Source organism: Phaenicophaeus curvirostris, chromosome Z (assembly GCF_032191515.1).
Source record: "Phaenicophaeus curvirostris isolate KB17595 chromosome Z, BPBGC_Pcur_1.0, whole genome shotgun sequence".
Taxonomy (NCBI): domain Eukaryota; kingdom Metazoa; phylum Chordata; class Aves; order Cuculiformes; family Cuculidae; genus Phaenicophaeus; species Phaenicophaeus curvirostris.
The window spans coordinates 66,481,646-66,506,960 of record NC_091431.1 but is presented as its reverse complement, the minus strand read 5'-3'; the positions used below and the strand labels follow the sequence as shown (position 1 = coordinate 66,506,960).

Below are 25,315 nucleotides of genomic sequence, written 5' to 3'. Positions count from 1 at the left end.
TTACTCTGTAGCATTGTGATGCAGCAATCCATGCTGGGAGGGTACGAAGGCTTGAGTGTGCCCTGTTGATTGGGGAGTGCAGAGCAGCCTGGGAGCTCCACTGTCCTCCATTGCCTGCAATCCTCCTGTGACTGCCAGCCAGCAGTGCTGGAAGTTGTCCATGTGTCTGTTGGGTGTTGTGAGGGGCTGGCAGGGCCATCACTTCCTTCCATCTATGGGAGCTGCTTGAGCAGCACGTGTTGCTTGGCTGCGTAGCTGCGACTAGGTAGCTGGGTAACGTGATCTCCTTCTACTAACCTGATCTCCTTCTATGAGCAAGTGACTAGACTCTTGGATGAGGGAAAGGCTGTGGATGTATCTTCTTGGACTTCAGTAAAGCCTTTGACACAGTTTCTCACAGCATTCTGCTTCAGAAACTGTCAGCTTCTGGCCTGGACAGGCGCACACTCTCCTGGGTGGAAAACTGGTTGGCTGGCCGGGCCCAGAGAGTGGTGGGAAATGGAGTTAACTCCAGCTGGAGGCCAGTGACAAGTGGTGTCCCCAGGGCTCAGTGCTGGGTCCAGCCCTGCTCAGTGTCTTTATCAACGACGTGGATGGAGGCATTGAGTGCACCCTTAGTAAGTTTGTGGGTGACACTAAGCTGGGTGGAAGTGTGGATCTGCTGGAGGGTTGGGAGGCTCTGCAAAGGGATCTGAACAGGCTGGACCGCTGGGCTGAGGCCAGCGCCGTGAGGTTTAACAAGGCCAAATGCCGGGTACTGCACTTGGGGCACAACAACCCTGTGCAGCTACAGACTAGGAGAAGTCTGGCTGGAAAGCTGCCTGGAGGAGAGGGACCTGGGGGTGTTGGTTGGCAGCGACTGAACATGAGCCAGCAGGGGCCCAGGTGGCCAAGAAGGCCAATGGCATCTTGGCTTGTATTAGAAATGGTGTGACCAGCAGGTCCAGGGAGGTTATTCTCCCTCTGGACTCGGCACTGGTGAGACTGCACCTGGAATCCTGTGTTCAGTTCTGGGCCCCTCACCACAAGAAGGATGTTGAGGCCCTGGAGCGAGTCCAGAGAAGAGCAATGAAGCTGGTGAGGGGGCTGGAGAGCAGGTCTTACAAGGAGCGACTGAGAGAGCTGGGGTTGTTTAGCCTGGAGAAGAGGGGGCTGAGGGGAGACCTTATTGCTCTCTAGAACTACCTGAAGGGAGGTTGTGGAGAGGAGGGAGCTGGCCTCTTCTCCCGAGTGACAGGGGGCAGGACAAGAGGGAATGGCCTCAAGCTCAGCCATGGGAGGTTCAAGCTCGACATAAGGAAAAAAATTTTCACTGAAAGGGTCATTAGGCACTGGAACGGTCTGCCCAGGGAGGTGGTTGATTCACCTTCCCTGGAGGTGTTTAAGGTGCAGGTGGATGAGGTGCTGAGGGGCATGGTTTAGAGATTGGTGGGAATGGTTGGACTCGATGATCTGGTGGGTCTCTTCCAACCTGATGGTTCTATGTGTCCTGGAGCTACAGTCCAGCTCTTTTCTTGGGGTAGATACATGTCATCTGCCTTGCAGCTCGTGGTGGGTTTCTCTTCCCTTTCTATATGGCTTATTATTTTCCCAAGTTCACCAGCTTGACACACGGAATCAAGACTCCATAACTTATAAAGTTATAAAGTAGGTATGTTTATTCAGCGCTGAGACGCACGGGAGAATTATTTCTCCAAAACAACGTGCGTGCCCATTGTGGCAACTTGTCTTGGCTTTATACAGTGAACAGTTACATATTCCCAAAAATGCTTACACATATTCACAACCTTTCCCCGCTTCTTATTATAATGAGTTTGAGAAGAGTCTTCTTCCTGTTTTGTGCCTGTGCAGGGTTTTCTCAGGGATGGAGTCAGTTGTCTTAACTTCCTTTAGCTTCAATCTGCGTCTGTGTTCTCCGGATCCTTGCCATCCTTATCAGTGTTGCTTTCGCTCTTATCACAGGTCCAGATGACTTGTCCTGCTTATCAGAAATCTTCTAGCAACACACCCCTTTCCTACATAAAGGTTTATAGAAATATGTTGCTTTAGCTAAACAACTGTCATCCTGTGTGTTCTTTAAGTGTGAGCAGCTTCTATTCCGCTATTCTTTAAGTGTCAGTTGCTTCGGCTAAATTATTAGTATTCTGTTTACCCTTAAGTGTTAGTCCTTTCTTTGTGTTTATCTCGAGCTGCTAAACAATGGTTATCCTGTTCATCAATGGTTAATTCACCTAGCCCCATATCAAGCTCAAGGCAGTGTGTGGGGACTCCAGCCTGCTGAGTACGTTTTGCACAAAGACCAAAGGTCCCTGCAGTGAAGAAACTGGGGCTACCCTACTGAGAGAGGCATCCCACAGATATGTGGCTGGCCCAGGGCCACCCAGCGGGAATTAACTTGGGCTTCTCAATATGCCATGGCTGTCTACTGGCAATGCTGCACTCAAAGTAGCCTTCCTCATACTGTCCTTCGAGGAAGAGCACGATGTAGTGATGATACCTCTTTTTTTGTACTCCCCGTTTTACCCCATCCTTCTCTGGCATGGCTACTTCATGTTAGTGGTCCAGAGGACTCTTGTCCTCTGTGATGCTCCCGTCACCTGCATGTTCTGTAGCTCTTGGTTTTCTCAGCACCTATACTGGTCAGATACGATGGAGAAGAGCCGTGGTTCTTCTTCTTCAGCATTTTTTTCTGAACAACTGGTTGCTGCTTCATTTTTGTAGAACCGCAAAAGAGTGACTGTGACATGTACAGGAAGAAAAATGCTTCTGTACTTCACCTTGTAGAGGAAATGGCAAAGAAAACACAAAGTGGGTATGGGCAGCCATGGGAACCATCAGAGTGCTGTGGCAGTGTGCCAGTGCTGGGGGATGCTATGTGTGTCCCAGGTTGACTAGGACACTGACATCTGGGGGATAACCGGTCTTATGTTGCTCCAGCCTTGTCTTCACTATGTGAGTGATGTAGCTAGGTTTGAGGGTTTTTTTTTTGTTTTTCTGTTTCAAGGCTTTTTAATGCTCAGCTATTCAAGCCAAGCGTTCCCTTAGCATTTGACGTACTCTCTGTGCAGGGAGAGATTTGCATCTGAGTTGCTTGGCATTCATTTGCCGTCCAGTGGGTCTCATATCTGGAAAGGTCTGCAGTCAGGGCAGAAGCTGAGTTAATTTGCACTGTAAAGCAGGCACGCTTTGTTTTGCATGTTAGTTTTCTTCTCACAGAAATCCCATTTGAGGTATTTGTTCTCTTCTATTATTGAAGCCATGTTAGGGGGCATGGCAGCCTTCCTGCAAGGCTGAGAAAAGAGAGAGCTAGCCTGAAAGGTGCAAATTAAACCTGTGCTCTGCTATAAACAGCTATTGCGTTGTATATAATATAGACCCTTCTCCAGAGTTTTGTTGCTCTTTGCCTGCAACTGAGGAAGAAATGTTCACCGAAACATTCCTTTAGAATCATAGAGTCATAGAATGGTTTGCGTTGGAAGGGACCTTATAGATCACCCAGTTCAATCCCCTGCCATGGTCAGAGACGCCTCCCACCAGACCAGGCTGCTCAAGAACCCATCCAACCTGGCCTTGGACACCTCCAGGGATGGGGCATCCACAGCTTCCCTGGGCAACCTGTGCCAGTGCCTCACCACCAACATCATGAAGAATTTCTTCCTAATGTCTAATCTAAATCTTCCCCCTTGCAATTTAAAGCCATTCGCCATCATCCTATCAGCACACGCCCTTGTAAAAAGCCCTTCCCTAGCTTTCTTGTAGGCCCCCTTCAGGTACCAGAAGGCTGCTATAAGGAAGCAAAGGAGTCTCTTGAGTTCATTTTGCAGCTAGATTGGATGAAACATTTATAAAATTCAGGAAAATAGTGCCAGAGGGTCTTTGAAATGATCAGACTGGAAATGGTGTTTTGACACAGCTTGCTTAGAGAGAGTGCCTGGATCTGAGGGGCGGGAGAATAAGGGAGGAGTGTGGGGAGGTTGGCTGTAGCACTGTGTGAGCTTGGAGGTGTTTTCTGGGACTTGATTATGCCAAAACTTTGTTCTTCCATACCTGAGAGCCAGACTTAGGACCTGTGGGTTATCCATGTCCTCCTATGGCTGCTTCCTTCTGGAGTTGCCCCAGAGCCCAGTGTGAGCTCCCAGCAGTGTGTGGTGTTACTGCTCCTGGCCCTTTGCATCCCAGGGAGCTGGTTCCACTGACAGCCCTGTCACCATGGGTGCAGCAGGAGGGCTCCTGATGTGCTGGGGTGGAGACACCCCAAAAGCATCTGTAGAGAAAGCAGCTCCAGCTGCAAATCCACAGGAGATGAAAAGCAGGAGAGGCCACAAGCCCTCTTGCCTATTAAGAAGCTGTCAGGGACTCTGTGCTCCTCTGTGCTTTGGAGATGGTGTTTGCACAATCCCCACTCATCCCAGCCTGGGGCTACTGCCAAGGCTCCAAATACTCATTTTCATGCCCTGCAGCAACATTGTCATGGCTTTGACAGGTAGAAGGTGATTGCTGCAGATGGCATGAGTCCTTGGGCTTTCCTTTGCCTCCCCTAGTATCCCATCCAGCCTTTAAGGGAGCTGGGAGAGGCACCCATCTGTGGAGCTGGGGCTGTGCTGTCTGCAGAGGATCTGGTGCCAATAGAGAGCCGGCTGTGGGCTGCACAGGGTTAAGCAGACATTGACAGAAAACAGGAAGAGAGGACAAAAGCAAGTCTGCTGTAATTATGTAGCATTTATTATTAATATGCTGGAATTGCTGGAAGCAGCCTCTGTAATGTGAATACTGATACAGAGGTTCAGAAGACAATTTAGCTCTCATCTGTCTGTTTATTAGCTCCTTCAGCTCTGGCAGGCAATGAACTAAAGCCTCATTTGCTACTGTCTTGTTGCACCCCCTCCTTCTCCTCCCAAACTCCTTGCTGTTTCCATAAAGAAACCTGTTCTTTGTTCATCCTCCCGCTGAGCGCCGCAGCAATGTGCGGCATGATCCTGGATAGTTGAACAGTCTTTAATCCTTGACCCAAGCCTGCCTGTTTGCAAGGCAGAGCCCAAAGCACCGAGCCGGGCTGTGCAGAGCTGTTGCCTTTTGGAGAGCAGCACGGCCATGACTGGTGCTTGGCATGTTCCAGCTTCTGGGATGCAGAGATGCTCATCCTCAGGGTAGTGTCTTTAGCAAGACCACATTGCATGGCCTGACACAGCTTGAGATCCCCAGTTTGTGACAAGGTTGTGTGGAGGGGAGAGGGGTAGGGGAGCTATGTGTTGCTTTAGTATTCTGGCTAGGAAGTAATTAAAGGCCCCTGGGGTGGAGAGACCAAGAAGTTAAACCAGCTGTCGAGAGGTGCAACAGGTTTCCTTTTTCCTATGTGCCATGGTAGGATGTGTCCTTCTAGTTTCTGTCCAAGTTTCTGAGCTTCAGTCTGTGTTTTTTCTGCATATCTCGAGCGTATAGGACATCCATTCCCCTATGTATTATAGAGTAGTTTAAAGAGGATTAAGACAATAGCTAATCTAAATGATGAATGATGTAGATTGCTCAGCCTGTGAGCCACTGGTGGTTTCCTTGCACACAGATTAGTCAGCTCAGTAGCTAAATATTGGGGCAAACAGTATAAATCCATGCACATAAGCCTCTCTGGCTTGAATAGGATAGAAGGATTTTGAAATGGGCTTTGACACCACTCTGCATCTTCTCATGGTGTCTGTGGCCATGTCGCTGACACGACGGATGGAGAAGGAGGACTGATAGCTGCTGATGCACAGCCTGGGTGGCTGAGGAAATAAAGCATCCAGTGCTTGTTGGTCGATGCTGTTATCGGATACGGATGGTAGCAGAAGAGGGAGGGGATCAATGCCACTTGCCTCCCCAGCACCAGAGCTGGCTGTTTGCTTGTTGAGCTGGTGTGGGGGGGCTCAACCCAACCTTAGAGGTGGCATCCTGCAGCAGGATAATGTGAGCTGGTGAGATTTCACTTGCATGAACAGGCTGGTTTGGCAGGTACCTGCTGTTTGTTTCAGTGTCAGGACAGAGCTGGTAGCCCCTCAGGAGCATGACATGTAGGAGAGAGGTTGTACTGGTGTGGGGCTGGCAGTGTTTTTTTCTTAAGCTCTGAAGCAGAAGTACTTGAATATTTTATTTGTATATCTGGTTGAGTCTGTCGGAGTTGTGTCAAATATTTTTGACAGGCAAAAATGCCATTTGCTTCAGTGTAATGAAAAATGATTTATTTTACCCCACTTCCCCCTGAGGAACTAAAAGAATTGTAGTTGAATTGCAAACCCAAAAAGCTCCTCAGGAAAAAAAAAGCACAAAACAAAACCAAAAAAACCATCCAATAGTTGTGAGAGTTGGCTGTTAGAAGACTCTCAGTTGGTGTTTTGGGCCTCTGTAAAATGAGGGTCTGGAGAGCGTTCAATCATATCGTGTCTCCTTTTATGAAGCTTTCTGGGCGTATTATTCTAATGGTGTTTAATGGCACTGATTTCTTCATCTTAACTGAATGTGTCTTTTCCCAGTCCCACATTATTTTAATTTGTTCCTCTTATGAGAAGTGTAAGAGCCAGGACTGGTTTCACTCAGTGCAGATGAAGAGCTGTCCTGGTGGTTGTCTCATCCCTCCCAATGGGGATGCTGTACTCCCAGCATCTGGCTGTCTAAGACTGAGAGTTGTGGTGACGCAAAGCTTGCATCAGGACCAGGATTTATCAGAGGACCTGTTCTTTAGTTTTCCCTGCTCCTCTTGAAGTATTTTTTTCTGCCCTTTAGCAAGGAGCTGTGCAAGCATCGTGGCTTGGCCAACACTATGTCTCGCTAAGTCCCATCTTACTGTGGCTAAGTCCCATGTCCTTCTTTCCTTTCATTCCTCCCAGGCTGAAAAGTCTTGGTGTGCTTGGTGCAGAAGCTGTTTTGTCCCTCTTCCCCTGTACGTCTTGTGGTCTCGTTACTCCCGTTCTGGGGTGTGAGGACCAGAGCTGTGTGTGGTGTCCAGTTGCGTAGTAGACTTCTATAGTCAGTATGGTCTGGTTTGTTGCAGTGGGGTGCTGGACCCTGTGCAATGGCTCATCCAGTCTGCAAGACACAGGTACAAGCTGTGCTTGGAAATGTGGGATCTGTGTTTGGATTTTATCTATTCTTCTCGTTGAGTGAGATCTGGGTTAAAATTCATCCTGAGTCATGATTGGGTGTGATGAAAGTCTAGGTGCCATAGGTGAAACTGCACGTTGACCTCCTGAGTTGGTTGCTGCAGGCATGGGGAAAATATTATTTTCCACCCCACCTTCCCCTGAGATTCACGCAAGGCTGGTTTTGCCTGAGTCCTCCTCTTTGAGGCCAGATCTCTCTTCTCCATAACCTAATCCAGGGGACAAAAAGGGAGACTCTTGCTTGGGTACCAGCTTGGGAGAGAGAGGGTAGAGCAGTGAGACAAGGATGTGAACATTCACCGCTCATCCTGCAGCTGAAAGGTTTGTCTTGTGCATTGTGAGTCAGGATCAGGCTGTGTCACAGGCTGGTCCCCTGCCTTGTGTTGTGTCCCCTGGGAGCTGTCAGAAGGCTGCCTGAGCCATATGGTAACATGGGTCTTGGGGTGCAAGCAAGGTCAGACGTCTGCTCAGAAATGAGATTGGTGATGATGCCACTGGTGCTGATAAATGGGCTGTCATTAATCTCTGACTCACGGCAACGGTGAGGGCAGTGGTGGAAGAAACCCATGAGGTCACTTGCAGCATCTCTCCCCAGGGAGCTACACACAACTTCCACCCTGAACCTTTCTGGATGGGGTGGGCTCCCATCCCCAGGGATTTTAGATCTCTTCCTATGCACTTGGCATGAGCACGTTTATGTACAGGTGAAGGTGCATAGCACAAACTCTAGTATAGCTCCAATTAAGCTCCTCACCATCGGGGAACCCACCTTATGGTGCAAATGGAACAAGCCCTGCAGCCTCCCTTGGGGACTGGATTCTGGCATATAGCATATATCTAGCTCAGCAGGACTCTGCAAGCAGGTGGAAAGGTGAAACAAAGCTTGTGTTATAAGTGTGGTGCAATACCGTTGTGATACGCGAGGTGCTGCACTTCTAGGCGACGCTGCAGGGAGCTGGAGGGGGGACCAGACGTGAGATGCTCAAATCCTGACTGTGCTCCACCCTCCTCACGGTGCCAGAGCATTGTCTGGGGCCAACTCTGCTGGGTGCTTAGCCCTCTTGCAGAGCAGCCTTCACCTCTTCTTTTGGTTTTTTTAGTCCCTTTATGTGCTTTTTATAAAAATGACGTCTTCCATCGCTTGCAAGGTTTGCTTCAGAGGTTATAGCTGAAACAGCCAGGATCTCCTGCGGTACTGGATGCTGGTGGAGATGCTGCACTCACTGCTCAGCCAGGCTGGCGAGCTGCACAGAGCTAAGCTGCATTTTGGGGCAGCAGTTGATGCTAAGAGTACAAGCTTTGCATGTGTGGGGAACAGGTGACTTTCTCCTCTAAATTGTTCGAGTTTTTAAAATCTTTTTTGGGAGGAGAGGAGAGACAGTTAATTATTCTACCTCTGACTCTCTCCAGACATTTGAGCCTCTTGACTAGCATTGTGGAGCTGATGAGCGTCACAAGATTGGCATATGGGATGGTGTTACTTTGCCTGGAAGTGTGCATTGATGGGGATGAGGACGTGCTGGTTGCGAAAGCATGAGGGCTGCTGCCAACCCAGGCTGCTGAAGCCATGGCACAGCCTGAGCTGTTCCTCCAGGATCCTCCCCACCCAACTTTGCTGAGCTACAATTTCATTTTTCACTTTTCTTCCATCCCCTCTTAACTGGAAGAAGTCCTAAATAAAGTTGCTGTCACTTTTATTTACGGGCACAGGGGAAGAGACGGACAAAAAGCCTGTGTGCTCCTGACAGCTACAAAGCAGCCAGCTGTTTTTCTTCGCTTGCATTGGCAAAGCAATCAATCCAAGCACAGGCAAGCACCCTTGTCAGGCATGTGGGGCTCTGATGTCCTCGTGCTTGCAGTGCTTTGGGAGGATGGATGGAGAAGGCTCTGCATCCTGGCTCCTGGCCATGGGGCTGTCATGAAGCCAGGCTTGTCTGGGAACACCTGTCCTAAAATCCTGGACCCCCAAATATACAGATGCATGAACTCGCCTGCCTTAAAAATCCATCACAGGCTTCTTGTCTCCATCTTGATTGGTTCCAGTGAGGTCAACTTTTTTTAATAACTTCTGGACTTCGGCAGGGAAAACTATTTCCTTCAGGAAATAATATAATTAAGGTTGCCTGACACTTCTGATTATAAGCCCCTGTCTTCAGTTGCTTGAAACCACGCCAGCCTTTAACCATTTGAACTGAAACTTTGCATGTCTCTGCCTCCGGCTGATTTTTTTTGGAAAATTTTTAGCAAAGAGGGTTTTAAGCTGCTCTCAGTTTGGAGGAGAAAAAGGCATTAGTTTATCCACAGCTTAAAATAAAACCAAGAAAAATTCTTGCAGTTGTTGAGCTGCAGACACTCTAGTATCTTTGCACTGTAAGACCCAGTCTGATAGTTACGGGGAAGATTTTCGGCCGGGTGTCAGGGATCCGGTTGTTGCTGACGCCATGAAAATTCACCTTCCTCACGCCAAGCTGTGAGCCTCTGAAAAATGCTGCTGTGTGGGTGTATTATATATAGTGTGTGTGTGGAGGTAGTGGCTGCTCTGCTCCCACAGCAGGAACTGCACTGCTTTGAGCACATGTGAGTGCAAAACTGACACCCCAGCTCTTACACGGGATGCCTTGCTGCTGGGAAATTGTGGGTCCCTTCTGTTGGTACGAGAGGAAATCATCAATTCCTAATTGACGTAGACCTAACTCATGTTGGGGAGAAAGATTTTTGTGTGTTGGCTTGCGTGTGTGTGTGTGGCTTGGGGTTTTTTTTAATTATTATTTTTCTTTGTGCATTGTGGTTCAGTTATCCCTTAGCCCTGGGCATGTGGGACACGCAGCATGCAATGAGTGCTGGACTTCCTTCAGGGTTTTTCAGGGACCTGTTTAAACAGTGCTTTTGTGTTGCAATGATTGAAAGTTCCGCCTAACTGTTGCTTCTTGCTGCAGAAATGGCCAAAATGAGAGCATTTCTGGTGGGCAGCCAAGCCAGGCCCTATAAAGCAGGTGTCATGTTGATGAAGTGTCCTGACTGTGTCATTGCTGGGACCTCACATCCTGGTGTTGCAGGGTGAACTCAGAGCTGGTGCAAGCCCTCCCGCAGGGACCTGGCCCAGGACTGGTGTCTGCTCTGTAGCTGCCAATATTTGCTCCTTGTATGAGCCTGCCTGAGCTGTGGTCAAGGCTGTCCCTCGGTTTTGGGGCAGTCCAGGTCACAGATCTTCTCGCTGTCTCAACAATAGTGCATGCCCTGTGCCAGATCCTTCCACTGGTGACCAGCTTTGGGTACACTGAGATCCTCCAAAACTCTATTTGGTCTCAATTTAGGGTTCTTAAAAAGCAAATCCATGATTCAAGTTCTATGAGGAAAGCTGGACTGTGTTAAGGCTGGCTCATTCCATCAGGGCTGGCCACAGAGGTGACTTGGGGTGTCAGTCCTTTCCATATGAACAGGTTCCTGGGACATCTGTCAGCAAAGTCAATGGGATTTTGCATTTTGTATCCAGCATAATGCACTGTCCATGCAAGAGTCATGTCGTTACGCAGCAGAGGATGCTGGAGAAGCCTCCCTAAGGGCTCTTGGTGCTAACCCCATCCCTCTTGTCCTATCTCTGCCAAGCCAGAGTGACAGCCCAGGCGGGTTGCTGGCAGCTAGTTACAAATGAGCCTTGCTGGTTGCTGTAGCTAGCAACCAGCTGTTCTGCTTCACCTGTAGGTAGAAAAGAAACAAATCAAACCAAGAAAACCCAACCCAAACTAACTAAGAAGCTGCATTGGCATTGCAGAGCAAGGAGAGGTTTGGTGGAGAGAAGCCTTCTCCTTGCCAGTCACTTGTCAGCTCAGGGGTGCCTCACAGAGCAGGTTTTGAGTGATGGGGCATTGCGGGTGTTAGGCTCAGGGCAGCTGGAGTTAAATTTCTCAGTGGCTGACACCTGACAAGCATGATAAATTGCGGCACACCATGCGCTGCCGGCATGACAAACAGTCCGCTTCCCTCCTTTTAAGCTCTAGGAAAACTTTTTAATTATTTCCCAGTGCTTTGCAAATGAGGGTTTCTCCATCAGGCACCCAGCAGAGTTTGGGAGTTTTTATTCATTTATTTGGTTTTGTAGGCGAGTGGGGGGTGGATGAGGTTTGTGGTTTGGGTTTCCATAGTGTTCTCCCACTGACTAGCCAAGACTTTGGATGGGATCCCAAGGAGGGCTCTGGTGAAACTCATCAGCTTGGGGTTGGGTGCTAATTAAAGCGCGTGGCTGTTTGAGGCTTGGAGACACTGTTGCCCTTGGGAAAGCATCTCTGCAGGAGTGACTCCTAGACTTTCCTCTTGCCAGTGGAGTTTGGCTCCTATTTTTTCATTTTTAATAATGCAGAACCATAAGACTTTTTTTGTCCTCAAAACATTTAAAAAGGAGGGGGAGAACAACACAAGCTCAGCCACAAGAGCTTAGATAATGAGCATGGCTCTTGACTAATAATTTGTTTATCTAAAACAGAGAGTGTATTTGCTGCTCTAACTGAAGGCACCACTGGTTACAGTAATGCGTCAGACTCCATCTCACTAGGCAGCATGTCAGATGTAGCACAGAAAGTCTCTCTCCTGTTTCCAGTCCTCAGTGTCTGTGCTGCAAAGCCCTGCGTGCATGCTTTCCTCTTCACACTCCTGGGTTCAGTTGGATTGGCCTCTCTCTGCGTGGTTTAGCACGTGTGTGAGGCTTTGCAGGATTAGGGTTTAGGCAGTGCAAGACCTCGTGGGCAAATGCCTTGGTGTTGGGCTGACATTTTAGTGCTGCTACGGTGCTTTGGCTGGGGAGCATTGCTGTCTGTCTTTAAAGATGATCAGAGATGCCTCAAGCTGCAATACTTGTTTTTCTTCCTATTCCCTTTTATGTCTTTAAATCGAAATAATTAAACAAATGCGTGCTTTGGGGCTGGACTGATGCTCGTGTGGGAGGGTTTTCATTTAAACTAGCTTCATGTTTACACCAGTTACCCCCAGCTGTGAGGGCTGGGGAACAGATGCCCCTTCTCTTGGTTGTTTTCTAAACCTGAAGCAGTGGCAGAGCTCCACCTGGTAACCTGACAGGTTGTTTCCTCTGTTTTATTGAAGAAAATCACAGATCTGAGTGGTGAGGGTTGGTCAAGCAGCCAGAAGAATCTCCGAGAAGTTGATGAGAAATTGGGAACACCTGAAGGACTCTGGACTTGTTGAGAGGTAAGAGATGGGTTAAAATGTTTGCTCATGTGCTTTGTCCACAGTTGGTGTGCTCTGGATCACCTGGCTGTGGTGGGGCTGCAGGCCATATGTCTTTTGGCTAGGATGGCATTTATTAAAATGTGGCAAAAGGCTACTCCTGGCTTTGGTGTGTGAGCAGCCTATAGGCTGCTGTGCAGAGATGGCAGATACTGGCAGTGGTTACTTAGGTTGTAGAGGGCCAGGTCTGGAATGCTGGCTTGGTAAATGGGCACCATGGACTACATGTAGGACACTTCTCCCAAGAGACCTCTCATGCTTGAAAGCACTTAGGGCAGCCTAGGGATGCATGGTCTAACGGGGGTAACAGAGGTCCTGTAGTGGCTGAGCTACTCTGAAGCAGGTGAGTGTCACTCAGCCCTGCTTTGTGGTGAGAGGTGAGATGCCATCTCTCACAGATGAGCACAGATTCAAGCTCTCATGTCTTCTGGATGCTTTTTTCTGCTTCCTTCTGGATGCTCCTTCTGCTTTCCTGCACTGGAGCATGCAGCGTTACAGATGTGATGAGCTTCCCTGGGCTCTGCTCCACTGGAAAGGGTTGCATCCCCTCAGGAGACAAACACCAACCATTGTCAAGGGGTTGCCCCACCTCTAGGATCTGTTGCATGTGTGTTTGGTATGGGACTCTGATAACATAGCATTGCTTGGGAACAGGTTTGGGGTCATCATCTCCAAGGCACTGGGGCCCTGTTGTAGCAGGCTCCCCTGTTGGAGAGCCTTGTGGACAGGGTTGATCTGTTTGGGCCAGTCCTTTGGGGCTGGGCTGAGGGATGGGGCAGCAGCTGCTTGCTGGTGCTGTGCCTGAGAAATGAAAATGATGAATTAAAATTTAACAAGTCACTAAGTGCCAGACAAGGACGTCTTAAGTGGGAATTGTCACTGTTTGACTAGTGTAGCCTCCCACTTAGCTAAAACGGCATAGCTTTAGTTTCATTGTTCTTGGAAAAGCAATAGCTTACACTGAAGAGGAGAAACTGTTGGCCAGAATAGCATGATGTGTCATGAATTTTCCCTATGCAGCTCCTGTGCCCTCTCTTTGCTGCATCATGCTTCTCAGGGGTGTTTTGCAGCCTATTTCACCCTGGATTAGCAGAGTCCTGTATCCTTTGAGACACAAGCAAGGGCAGAAATCCTGCTTGTGTGCAAGACTGAACATGGGCTCTTATGTTAAAAGCTCAAGGTTAGTGGACCCTGAGGGCAGGCAGCACCCAATTAAGGCACAGTGGGGAGCAGGCTGGGGTCAGAGTGTGCAGGGATGCTCTGCAGCAGCAAAATCCTGCTCTCAGCATTGCCTGCTGGCAGCATCCATGGTGTGGAATAAGGACCCCTCCCTCCTCATCCTTGGTTGTGGACCAACCCACCCACGGGACTTTTCACAGCTCTGTAAATAGAGCAGCTCGATGAGGGTACATCGCTAATAATACCAATTACTGTTACATGCTGGCTACAAGGTACGCTGGCAGTAATGGGATCCGGAGGGATGAAATGAAAGCGATATAATATGGTGAGATAAATTAGCGTTGTAAAATTAGCCATGGGTCTAGTCAGGGATCTGACAAATGCGTCGCAGCTTCAGTACAAGCTCTGAGAGCTGCTGAATTGGATTTAGTGGCCCAGAGCAAAGCAGATGGGAGCAAGGTAAAAAGAGTTCATGAGGGGTCTCTGTACACACATGCTAATGTTTAACACTGCTTGTTTCTTCCTCTGCTTTGCTGAATGATACATCTCCTCATACGTGGCAGTGGAGGAATAAAAGACCAGCCCATTGATGTGCTGTTGGAGTATTTGAGCCTGTGGAGTGATGGAAAGGGGTTCGGAGAAACAGCAGCAAGCTGGCAGTCCTGCCAGCCTTGGTGCCTCAGCTGCTGGTCCTTGCCCTGCGTCACAGCTGTGGGCTTCCTTGGTCAGGTTTGCTCTCAAACAGAGTGTCAATAGGGTTCAGGTGGGATGTGTAGCAGCCGTTTCCACATGTGTTAGCTTTGTAGGGAGGGTGGAACGCTAATTTCTGTTTCTCTTGTTGCAGTCTGACATGTTTTCCTGTGCCTAGCTGGGCTCTGGGGTAGAAGGATGGCTAGAGCCGGGTGTCCCATAGCACAGGGGCTTTGCCTGATCACCAGGGGTGTGTTAGCCGACTTCCTATGGTCCAGATAGGTACATTATGCTTCCCGCTATGAGGCAGAGGGTGGAAGCCAGGAGATGCTTTTTCTGCCTTGTGGAGGATGGGAAATGGATGTGGCCGGTTCCAGTGGAATCCGCTTCCTGGTGGCTCATTACGACAGGCTCGGAGGGAGAGAGGTGAGTAGTTCTGCTTGTGAGTGATGGATGGCTAGTGAGAGCTTCTTACAGATTTGTAAATGCAAGCTAATTGCATGTTTAATGGCTGATGCATTACATGGGATCTAGGGAGGGGCAGGCATGATTTAGTTCTGATTTTATAAAGCACATCATATGGCTCACTTAGCAGTCATAAGAAGGGGGAAAAAATACCAACTATGTTTTGTGGTGCTCTGTGGTGGAGCTGTGAGGGGTAGAGGGCTTCGCAAGGGGGTATATGCAAGGCTTCTCCAAGTTGTGCCACAATGGTATAAGAGATATGGTGGGTGCAGGAGCAGAGTGGTTTGTCACATCCCTATGGGGTAAGTTTGCAGAGGGCAGGCTGCTGTCCTGTGTGGTTCTGCGGCAGCACTTGGTTCAGAAAAAATCCCAAAGGATTGTCTTAGCACTGCCTGGAGAATCCTGAGAGACTTGAGTGAACTTGTGTGTTTAGCCAATGTGGGTGCACACCTGAGGAGACCATTTCCAAATTTTGGGAGGTCAGCCTGGCTACTGCCAGCAGTCCCCGCATCCTCTTGCTTGCAGTGTAAGCAAGGCACAAGGTGCCGTGGTGACACTTTTTGGGTATCTCAGATGAAGCCCCATGGCTAAGCTGTTCTAGCGAAGCCAGCAGGGTGACGAACTGCAGCAGCGAGGGGAGCCCCTTCCCTCAACTTCACTGTCGGAGAAGTAGTGATGTGGAACCATGGCAGGGAGCAGCAGGAAAATGAGCCTGTGGTTGGAGTGCTAGTAGCAGCATAAATAGAAATACAACTTCTCAGCTTCTTGTGCAGCAATGATATATCTTGTTTCTATTGACTTTCTTAAACCTCTAAAATACGTTGTAGATTGATCTACAAATCTGCAAAAAGCACATTTTTTTTTTAAAGTCTAAAGCAATTTTCTGTCTGCTTCTTGTGGTTGGTTCTGAACAGACACATGTTCTCTTGTCCTATTTGAGGCTGGCACGCTGCCACGGTGGTAGGAAGTTTAGTAATACTTGAGCTGGATCAATTCAAGCCCATTATCTGTGCTGCCTGGGACTCGGCAGCAAAGGGTAAAAAAATACTCTCCCAAACGCATCAAAGCCTTGCGATAAGGACACACAGTTGAGCTCTATTTATAGATGGACAGATGTCTTGCCAAAGCGCTGTTTCTGTCACTTTGTTATGCAGTTTTTGAGTGTTCAGCCATGTTTGCATCTGAAGGACTCTGTTCTGCCTTCTGGCTTAGATGTGTCTCCTCCAGGCACAGCCTCTGGTGGAACAGCTTCTAGCCCTTCCTCCTAGGGCAAATAGGAAGATGAGATGGCTGAGGAGTCTTGTAAGTACTCATAGTCGGTGGCCAGAGATAAGGTCTGAGCAGTCATCTCTTGCTTGCATTTTCTTTGACTCACAGGGACCTCTGAGGTCTTCAGAGCAGAACTGCTACCAGCACTGCATCAGACCAGTATAGCTGTGTACCTCTGTTCACAGCTTAAGCATGGACATCCTTGTCATGATGGAGTAACCAGGTGCTCAGCTGCGTTGCCCTCCCAGCAAAGAGTTTTCCCACTGTTCACCTTTAACCTCCCAAGCAGCAACCTGTAGCCACTGCAGTATTGCATATCATGTGTTTTCCTCCTTCATCAAATGCTGTCAAGGGTATTTGAATCAGCATCAGCTGTGCAAACTGTGTTTGGAGTGGTTCTTCAGGCCAAGTTAGCACAGGTCTTGTAGAGTATGTGCACATACATCTTAAGCAAGCGTATGGGTTTTGAGGAGGTATTAGAAAGGGTGCAGTGAAATTATCTGCCAACTCCAGATTCAGTTCCTGGTGTGAAGGAGGAATGCCTGTGCTCATATGGTAGAGTTGCTCTTATTCGCTTCCATGCGTTGCTCTTGTTCCCTTCCATGTGTTGCTCTGTCACAAGTCATGAAACTGGGAATGAGAGAAGGGCAAAGGCTTCATTCTGTCTAGCTTTGAGTATAGTTGCTAAATGTGCTGTGCTATGTTTCCCTTGGTTATGGCCCTGGCATGTGGCCTGAAGTGACGTTGCAGCCGTGTTTTTTCACAACAGACGTAGAAAACCACCCAGAGACCTTGGAGGTCTGAAGTCCACCACAGACTCTTCACCTGGGAGGAGGTTGAGCTTGGACGTATCTGCTCAGAATTTTATACAGCCTGCTTCTTAAAGCTTCTGGATATGGAGAGTATAGATTGTTTGGGCCAGTGTTCCAGTGTTGGTGGGGTCTTGATGGGGGTGAAAGTTTCTTCTTGCATCCAGTGGGAATGTCTCATGTCAGCTACTGCCTGCTGTCACTCATCCTTTTGCTGTGTGTTACTGTGAAGACCATGGCTCAATCTTCTTAAGTCCCTTTGCCATCTCAGTGGCTCCTGCTGAATTTGCTCCAGGTAATCAGCGTGTGTCTTGCCTTGGGGCTCCCAAAACTGGGATCAGTGCCTTGATGTCGTTTGAGTGCTGGCTGTGCTGTTGCTCCTGCAGCCCAGTGTGCTGTTAGCTCCCTCCACTGCCAGGGCAGACAGCTGGCTTGTGTGGGACTCGCTGCCTGCCTGCACCTACACTGGCACAGGATAGGTGTCCCTGTGCCCAAACCCTGCACCACGCCATGGCAGTGAGCTTGGAGGTTTCACCATGAGTGCTTTTTTCAGACTTCAGAGGATTGTGGCTGCAGGAAGGAAGGAGTTGTTCACGAGCAGGTTTGAGACCTGACTTTTTTGTGTGTATTTGCATTAGCATGTCTTGATCACGCGCAGGATTGTTGTATGATGGCTTCTGGCTGCATGCCATTCCCAAGCCTGGGAGAAAGGAGATTTCTCCTCCCCAGGGTGTTCATAATGTGTTGGTCTGCACGGCTCCTGCAGAGCACTCTGAGCATCCCTTGCTCTCTGCTTGGTTTTAGTCAGTCTCCAAGGTGCTGCTTAGCTTCACTCATATATTTTTCTGACGAGTGGGCAAGACAGGAAGCAAATACCTTTGTTACAAAACCACATATGGGCTTTCAGCAGGTGATGACACTTCTCCGAGCTATCTGTCTAGTGAATGCACTTTCCCTCACTTGTTTATATTCACAGAAGTGTTACTTATCTGCTCAGGTGGGCCATAGATGTCAAGAAAGATGTCCATGTCTGGAGGAGGCTTTAATGTAAGGCTTCCTGCTGTTCTTTGTGATGGGTGGCAGATGAGACCTCAGTGCACCAGGGACTGTGGATGTGGGAGAGGGACTGTTGGCTAGGTTTGGCACAGGAACCACAGCTCAGGAGAGAGGCAGCAGTAGTGCTGTAGGTGACTTTTTACAGCTGACCCGTGATGCTTAGCTGCCATGTAATTGAGATGATCGTTCAGCAAATGAGGGCTCTGATGGAAGCAAGCAGTGTTTTCCAATTAAGAGAAATAACCATCAGCAAGAGAGACTGTACTCTTTCTGAAACCATTTCATGTGGTATCACAGCTTGTCTGAGTCTCATGGCTACTGGAGGACTATGGTGGTTGATGCCCAATAATGCTCTGTGCAGCAGAGCTGAATTTTGCAGGGACGTGAATGTGGGGTGTGTTTGCCTGGGGTGGGAGCTGCCCTGCTGAGTCCTGGCTCTGAGCCACGGGGAACCAATGTCAGCCTAGAAATGGAAGTAAGAGGAAGTCCAGAGGAGGGCCACAAAGATGATCAGAAGGCTGGAGCACCTCCCGTATGAGGACAAGGTGAGAGAGTTGGTCTTGTTTAGGCTAGAAAAGTGTATACTTCAGGGAGACCTTATAGCAGCCTTCCAGTACTTACAGGGAGCCTGGAGAAAAGCTGGGGAGGGGCCCTTTATCAGAGAGGAGAGATTTAGATTAGATATTAGGAAGAAATTCTTTACTGTGAGGGTGGTGAGGCACTGGTTGCCCAGAGAAGCTGTGGAAGCTCCATCTCTGGAGGTGTAGAAGGCCAGATTAGATGAGGCTTTGAGCAGCCTGATCCATGGCTGGGAGGTTAGAACTGCATGATCTCTGAGGTCCCTTCTGAACCAAAACATTCTACAGTTCTATGATGTGGCTGTGTACAGTGGGGACCAGCTGCATCAGATGGAGAGGGGAAAACTGCAGAACTGCCTCCTTGTGGCTCCCTTTAACGGCCGGCTGGAGTGGGTGCCAGAGGACATCTAGTGAAAGAGGTATTCAGCTGTAATGGAGATCAGCAAGATTCCACATCTGGATGGAAAGAGGAGCAAAGGGCTCAGCTGCACATGCCTAGATTCCTTCCATTGTCATGGTTCTCCAAGAATCGCGTTTGCTCAGCACCAGTGAAGCTGTTCGTAGGGGAGGAAGACTGCAGTGCTGATGGCATCCCTTCACAATATCTATTGTACTATTTTGCCCTCTAGGATGACTGTTTTTAAGCTCTGAATAGCTCTAGGAAGTGTTTACTGAGACCCCATATCTCCAGGGCAAATTATAGCACACATCAGCCCCTCAGTGCTGGCTACAGCCCCTAACTAGGAAGGCTCAGTTGCTGCCCTTCACTAAGATCATATATTGCTGGCTCTTTTTTTCCCTCTTGCCCTAAATTGTTGCACTACCTCAAAAAGGAGGGGCATGCACGTGGGGGCCAGGACAATTTATGGATCAGAGAATTATATGCTGCTTCGATGCTGTATTTTTTCCCCACAGTGACACTTTATTGCCACAAATTACGAAACAGGCAAGGTTATGCAAGTGACAGCAGGCACAGCCATAAAGGACAGGAACAAACGGCAGCAGGAGAAATACCCAGAGGAGAGGGGGAGGCCGGGCACAAGGCAGAAATAAAATAAGGTGGGAGGCAGGACAAGCATTGGAAATCAGCTTGCCTTTCAGCAGAATGTATGGGTGAAGCCTGGTGATCAGTGTGCTATCTGTGGAGCATGGGCATGCCTCGAGGTTGGGAGAGAAGCCATTGGTCTGAGTTTGGGCACTAGAAATCCTTGAATTTTATTTCTTTTTCTCTCCTCCCCAAAAAAATGCTAGGTGCTTCTGCAGGCTGCTTTTTTTTTCGCTCAGGTAATTGCAGATTTATAGTTTCCCTTTGTGCTGGGTGGTGTCAGCAGGGAGAAGATCCTTAGGAAGTTAGATTTAATCTTTCTTCTAAGCACCCTTCATCCTTAGCAATATTTAGCCCATGGTAGGGGTGCTTGGGGAGGTGTTCCTGTATTTGCCTCTGCATCAGCAATTGTTAAAAAGCCTGGAGTGATCAGTATCATGCAGAGCAGACAGATCCAGCTTTCCAGAGGAGGGAAGCAGCAGACACTCATCTTTGGCTGGCTGGGGTCTTGTCATCCCAACCATGGCACCAACAGTCAGGGTCACTTTGGGCAAATTCCAGGAGCACTTGGACTCGTGTGAGAAAGTTATTTGCAGTCTTGTTTTCTTTACTTGGTTTTCAGTGCTCTGCCTATGTGCTGCAGGGACAGTCAGGTCACCTCCTGGCTTCATTTGAACATCAGACTTGGATCTGGAAGCTGAAGGCTAGTGGCATCAATTGCTCTGCTTCCTAGATAAGAGGGAAGGAGGTACTGGGGATGTGGGCAGCATTCTGAGGATTAGTAAGAGATGTTCTGCCTTGTAAATAACTGCTTTATTTCCTTGGTTTACGTTTGTGGGGGTAGGAAATGTCCTAGGCTTGCTTTTGGTGGGGACAAGTTGGTGACTTACATCCATCTATATTAATACATTCAATATGCATGATGGTGTGTGAGGAGTGAGTTCTAGTCCTTGGGTGGAGGGGCATCTGCTTTGCTGCTGAGTGTCCACGGCAGCCCTGCTGCGATATGCTTCAGTTTTGGTTGAGTGACTCCGTCTGTGCCCACTCACCCAAGTTAGATCAGCTTAACTTCAAACGAATGTAAAAACTGAAAGGCTTGAGATTGGCGGAGGTATTAAGGCTGCCTTTGAGCTGGGGATGCTACTCAAAGCTGCCAGGGAGCTGTCACTCTATTGTTCTTACAACAAAACACTACCCGAGCTGCTGAGAGCCGCAGAGGCTCTGAAGCTGCAGCCAAAATTACATTTAACTAGCAGAAATGTGCTACAGCCGTGGGGCTCACAACACCAGCCCAAGGGAGAGCCAGCATCGCTGTGTGCTACGCTCCCTGGCAGCAAGATGGACGGGCTTCACGTGGCCCTTGCACCATGATGGACCATTGCACAAGGCAATTTGACTTGTCTATTCCAGTGCTTGTAAAAGATAATTTCCCTTGAATCCCAATGCCATAAGCCAGGTATTTAATCTTGCTTGAAGGGAGCATGTCTAACATGCACAGGGCATCACAAACAATAGTAAGCAATCAATAGGCTAAATCCTGAGGTCTCTTACTCAGACTTTGCTGGAGTAAGGGTTGACAAACTGCTGAGTACTTACTCGAGACTTCAGCCCTGCACTGGGGGCAAGAGAAGTGATTGACTGATTTATTGATGATGCATTTCACTAGGAATCTAGTCTGTCTGTTAGTCACAAACATTCATTTGAGCATAAATTCTGAGCTGCTGTGAACAGATAGATGCTTCTAAAGCAGAGCTGGGCAAAAAAAAATCAGATGGATTGTTTGTTTGGTGAAAAATAGTTTTAAATCAGTGGGAATAGCTTGGTGTTTGTGTGTTATGCTTGGCAAATAGCCTCAGCAGAAGAAAGTAAAAGTCCACTTGTGAAAAAATTCAAGTGCTGGGTTTTGACACTATGTTTAGATCTCCTTTCAAACTGTTTTTAAGTTTTCTTCCCAAATCAAAAAGCCAGCTGAGTTTCAGAAGATCCCTATGAAAACCTTTGTCCTCACCTTCTGTGCCTAGCTTCTGCACCGAAGCAACAAAATGTGGCACTTCTTAAACCTGGTGCTGAATTGCTGTGAACCTGTACTTCATTTATTTTTAGTTCATCCAGAGATTTGAAGGCTCAGGTGCTGGTGGGCGGTCGTTCATGGTTATTCAGTACTGCTAAGCAGGGGGCTGGGACATGTAGGAATGTGGAGGGGCAGTTCTTGCACCCCTGGGCATGCTCCTGAGCAGTGGGACTAGGCTTATCCTGCCTTGATGGATACAAGGGAGGCTTGGGAAAGACAGCATCCCACAACAGCTCATCCCCAGTGTAAGGTTAGGCAAAGCATTAGCTGTTTCTGCAGCAACAGAGTGTGCAGACCCTGTGGAGATGTCCTGTGGAGTAGCCTTCACCCTAAAACCTCAGCAGCAAGGACGTGGCTTGATGGCCCCACTTCTTCAGGAATCATCTGGGGTATTTTTATCCCTTAAACTGAGTAATTTTTTACTAATTCAGGCACAAAACTGTGTTACTCTATTGCCTGTATAGTTGTTTTCCCCCTTCTCAGCCCCTTCCCCATCCAATCCCTCCTTTAGTGTTGATTCTTCTTTGTTTTAAGCCTAGTTGCTGCATGCTGCCTCTGCGATGGCTCCTAGGACCTGTCCTCACTGTTGCAGTGCATGGAAATGCTCATGGAAGGTGCCGTAGGAAACCACTCAGACAGATTTGTGCATGTGTATATGCCTCTCTAAGTATTTCCCATTAATTAATGGACACTGGAGTCTGTCGTCTGTAACGAGCGTGCATTGGCGGGTGATAAATTGCATGTATGACAAGATGGCAATGAAAGCTGGGCGAGCCATGGCTGTCAGCGCTGGCTTTGGGAGTGGGGGCAAACATCAGTCAATATCTGGATGGGAAAGGGATGGTGAAAAGCCCAACAGCCAAATGTGACATTCCCCAAGGTATCCTGCCTGCTTGTGCTGGAGGAACCCTTGCTGTGGGCTCGGTCAATCAGGCAGTGATCCTGCATTGGGCCCCATGAGTTCCCAGTCCCATTGCCGCTTTTTGGTGTGAAGAGGGGAGGAGGAAAAGGGCTTGTGCCATGGTGGCCACCCCTGCTCCATAGAGACGCTCGCTGGAGCTCAGATGAATGCACTAGGAGCAGCCCCTCCTGCCTTGGGCTGGGTTTTACTGTCTCTTGCACCACAAAGAAGGGACTATATACTAGGGCCTAAGGTATGTGTTTTAGCAGTGCTGTGGCTTCCAGCAAATCCTTCTTGGCAACTGAGTCTCTTGCCGTAGTGCCAGCTCTGTACATCCAGGCATGCCTTGCCTGCTGTCACCACTGTGTGAACAGTGCTGGGCAGCATTCGTGGAAGCAACTGGGTCTCCATCTACCACCAAGTGGTGGTTGAGGTGCCCTTTTGTAGAGCAATATGAGGCTGGAGCACAGGGTGCTGGATCTGAGTCGCAAGTGTTCATAGCCTCTTCAGTGACAGTCCTGTATAGACCCCAAAGTCTGTGAGCCATGCATAGCAGAAACCCATCCCAGGGAAGCAGTGCTGGCACCAAAATCTGCAGCTTCCAGGGGAGAAGGCATGGACTGAGACTGATTCTTGCTGCATCTCCAGTGGGACTAATCCCCGCAGCATCCCCTTGGAGCACACCATGCAAGCTGTATGCAATAGATCCATCTCTGTTTTATCTGGTTCTCTGAAGCTGGGGTTTAGTCATCCGTTGTGCTCATTAGGACTCCAGCAGCCTGAGCAGGGATCCCTCTGGGAAGGACAGCATGGGTGCTAGGCTTTCTGTGGGCTCCCCGTGGCCTGCGACCTGTCACTCCTGCCACAATGCAAGGGGACCAGCCTGCATTTACTGGGGAACTGAATTATCTGCTTCCCTGAGTGGGGAAAATAATAATAATAAAAAAGTGCCTTCCACTAGGTCACGAGCCATTACCTCGAGGGGCCCTTCATCAGCTGATGAATTCTACTTAATAAAATAAATACTGAGAGAAAATGTAATTGGATTTCATTTATTACCCAGTTCCGCCTAGCAGCCCCAGATTATACAAAAGCAATTAGAGAAAGCTCTCCATTAATAGCTATCTTCAAGCTGCCCAATGGGCTCATTCCATCAAACCTTCTGGCTCGTGTAATTTCCTTTCTTGGAGCTTGCTCCTGACTGGGGGAGGATGCAGGGTGTACTGCGCCATTGCCAGCGGCCTGTAAACAAAAGCAGCCCTGTCTCTAACGCTCACACAGGCATCATCTTCCCAAGTGCATGGCTCTGCCAAAGGGTCTCCTGGGTTGGGGCAAGAAGCCAGGGCACCTGGGCAGTTTGGCTGCAGACTAGGGCTTGGTTGAGCACACTTCCTCTGCTTGGCATTGCCACACAGGGAATCTCTGTGCTGCTTGGCAGTGGGTCTGCAAAGTCCCATGGGGGCTTTGGGGGCAATGCTGTCCCCCTTGGGATGCTACTAGTTCTCTGATGCTGATCTTTCCCCTAATGCTTGCTGGTTGCTTAGCAACTTCTGTCTCTGCTGGCTTGCAAGGACACAGCAGAATACTTCCATTCCCTTGCTTTTTTTTGCTGGGAGCTCAAGGAGGACCTGGGGTAGCTTTCTAAGGTTGGGCAGAAGAGCATCTCTCATAACATCTCTCTGAAAGTCTTGTGGCAACACAGTGAATCATATTTGAGGCCTATCACTGGGCAAGGACATATGCCTGGCACTTGTGCTGTGGTGGAGTACAATGTGCAGCTTAAGCTGCTGCCAAGTCTTAGCCTGGTATCTTTACTCCTAATCCCTGTTTATGATGGTGGATGAGGAAAGACAGAGTGGAGATGGCTTGTAGGGGGAGAGGTGCTGATTGATCCTGATGTATGGTCAGGGAGAAGTGGTCCAGCCTAGAGTTTTGGAGTAGGATAGGATGTATACTGAGCGTAAAGCAGTGAGAAAATGCAGCCCTCTGCCCACTTTTCCAGCCTGTGCACTTACAGCTCTGGAAGGAGATTGTCCAGCCATGCTGACTTCTTTTGTGTCACTTCTTTTTGGGGTGCTTTGGAGGACTACCACAGCAGGCCTAGGACTGGATGGAGAGAAGGGATTTTGCAAGTTGACCCCATTGCACCCTGGAGGAGAAGGGAAAGTGTTGGGGGGCAGGGAGGCTCTGGGCTCCTGCCTGGGGGTGGCATTGCTTTCTCATCCCAATTGCCATCACTTTGGGAAGAAGCCAGCACCATTTTTCACTTCAGACAACTGACTTTGTTCCAGTGGATAGTTTGATGGAGCTGGAGTGACTCAGCTGGGATGCACCAGCTTCCCTCATGTGCAAGAACGTGCACTTGGCTCTAGTGTCTTTGATCTCCCTTATTGTGTATGCCCTTTTCCTCACTGCCTCTTGCTGTCACCTTTCCTGGCTCACTTTTCATCCCCTTCCTTTCATTCCTCCATTGGCTTCATCGTCCCTGGCACAGGGGCTTAGTAAGGGGAACAGCATGGCTGAGAAGGAGCTGATGTTTAGATTCAGACAAAAAACAGCATAAGGTGTAATGCAGCTGGAAAGGCATGGGCAGATGGAGAGGGTGGCAGGAATATATGGTACTTTATCTTCGTTACAAGGCTGCTGTCTTGCCTCTGTGCTGCTTGCTGGCAGCGGGAGGTAGCCAGCGAGCAGAGTTGTTCAGGGGGAGTTTTGTTTACAGGCAGCAGGGTTGGTCCTATTGGATGATGAAGCAGAGAAGAGCAAAAGAGGATTTATTAGGGGAAGTGAGTGTTGGAGTAGTGGATGCTGGAGGGTGATGTGATGGAAGACACAAAAGGCACAAAGAAGGATGCTCTCTCCTTGAATCATCTCTGGGCAATGC

The 25,315-nt window shown here is 48.8% G+C and overlaps 2 protein-coding genes across 4 annotated transcripts in view; one reads left to right on the top strand and one right to left on the bottom strand.

Annotated features, from left to right (window-relative positions):
- The window catches only part of CNTFR (ciliary neurotrophic factor receptor), a 467,758-nt gene that overhangs the window by 294,339 nt on the left and 148,104 nt on the right, over nucleotides 1-25,315 (top strand). Inside the window, exon 1 of one of the 2 annotated variants that reach the window (XM_069880944.1) lies at nucleotides 12,191-12,329. The exons of the other annotated variant lie outside the window; for it this stretch is intronic. The gene's annotated coding sequence lies outside the window, so the exon portion shown is untranslated. Of the gene's footprint in view, nucleotides 1-12,190; nucleotides 12,330-25,315 lie in introns of those variants that run through there. 2 annotated transcript variants of the gene reach the window in all.
- PIGO (phosphatidylinositol glycan anchor biosynthesis class O) overlaps nucleotides 24,060-25,315 on the bottom strand; it is a 389,616-nt gene continuing 388,360 nt past the window's right edge. For both annotated transcript variants that reach the window (XM_069880917.1, XM_069880918.1), the window contains one exon: nucleotides 24,060-24,072. The gene's annotated coding sequence lies outside the window, so the exon portion shown is untranslated. The remainder of the gene's footprint in view (nucleotides 24,073-25,315) is intronic.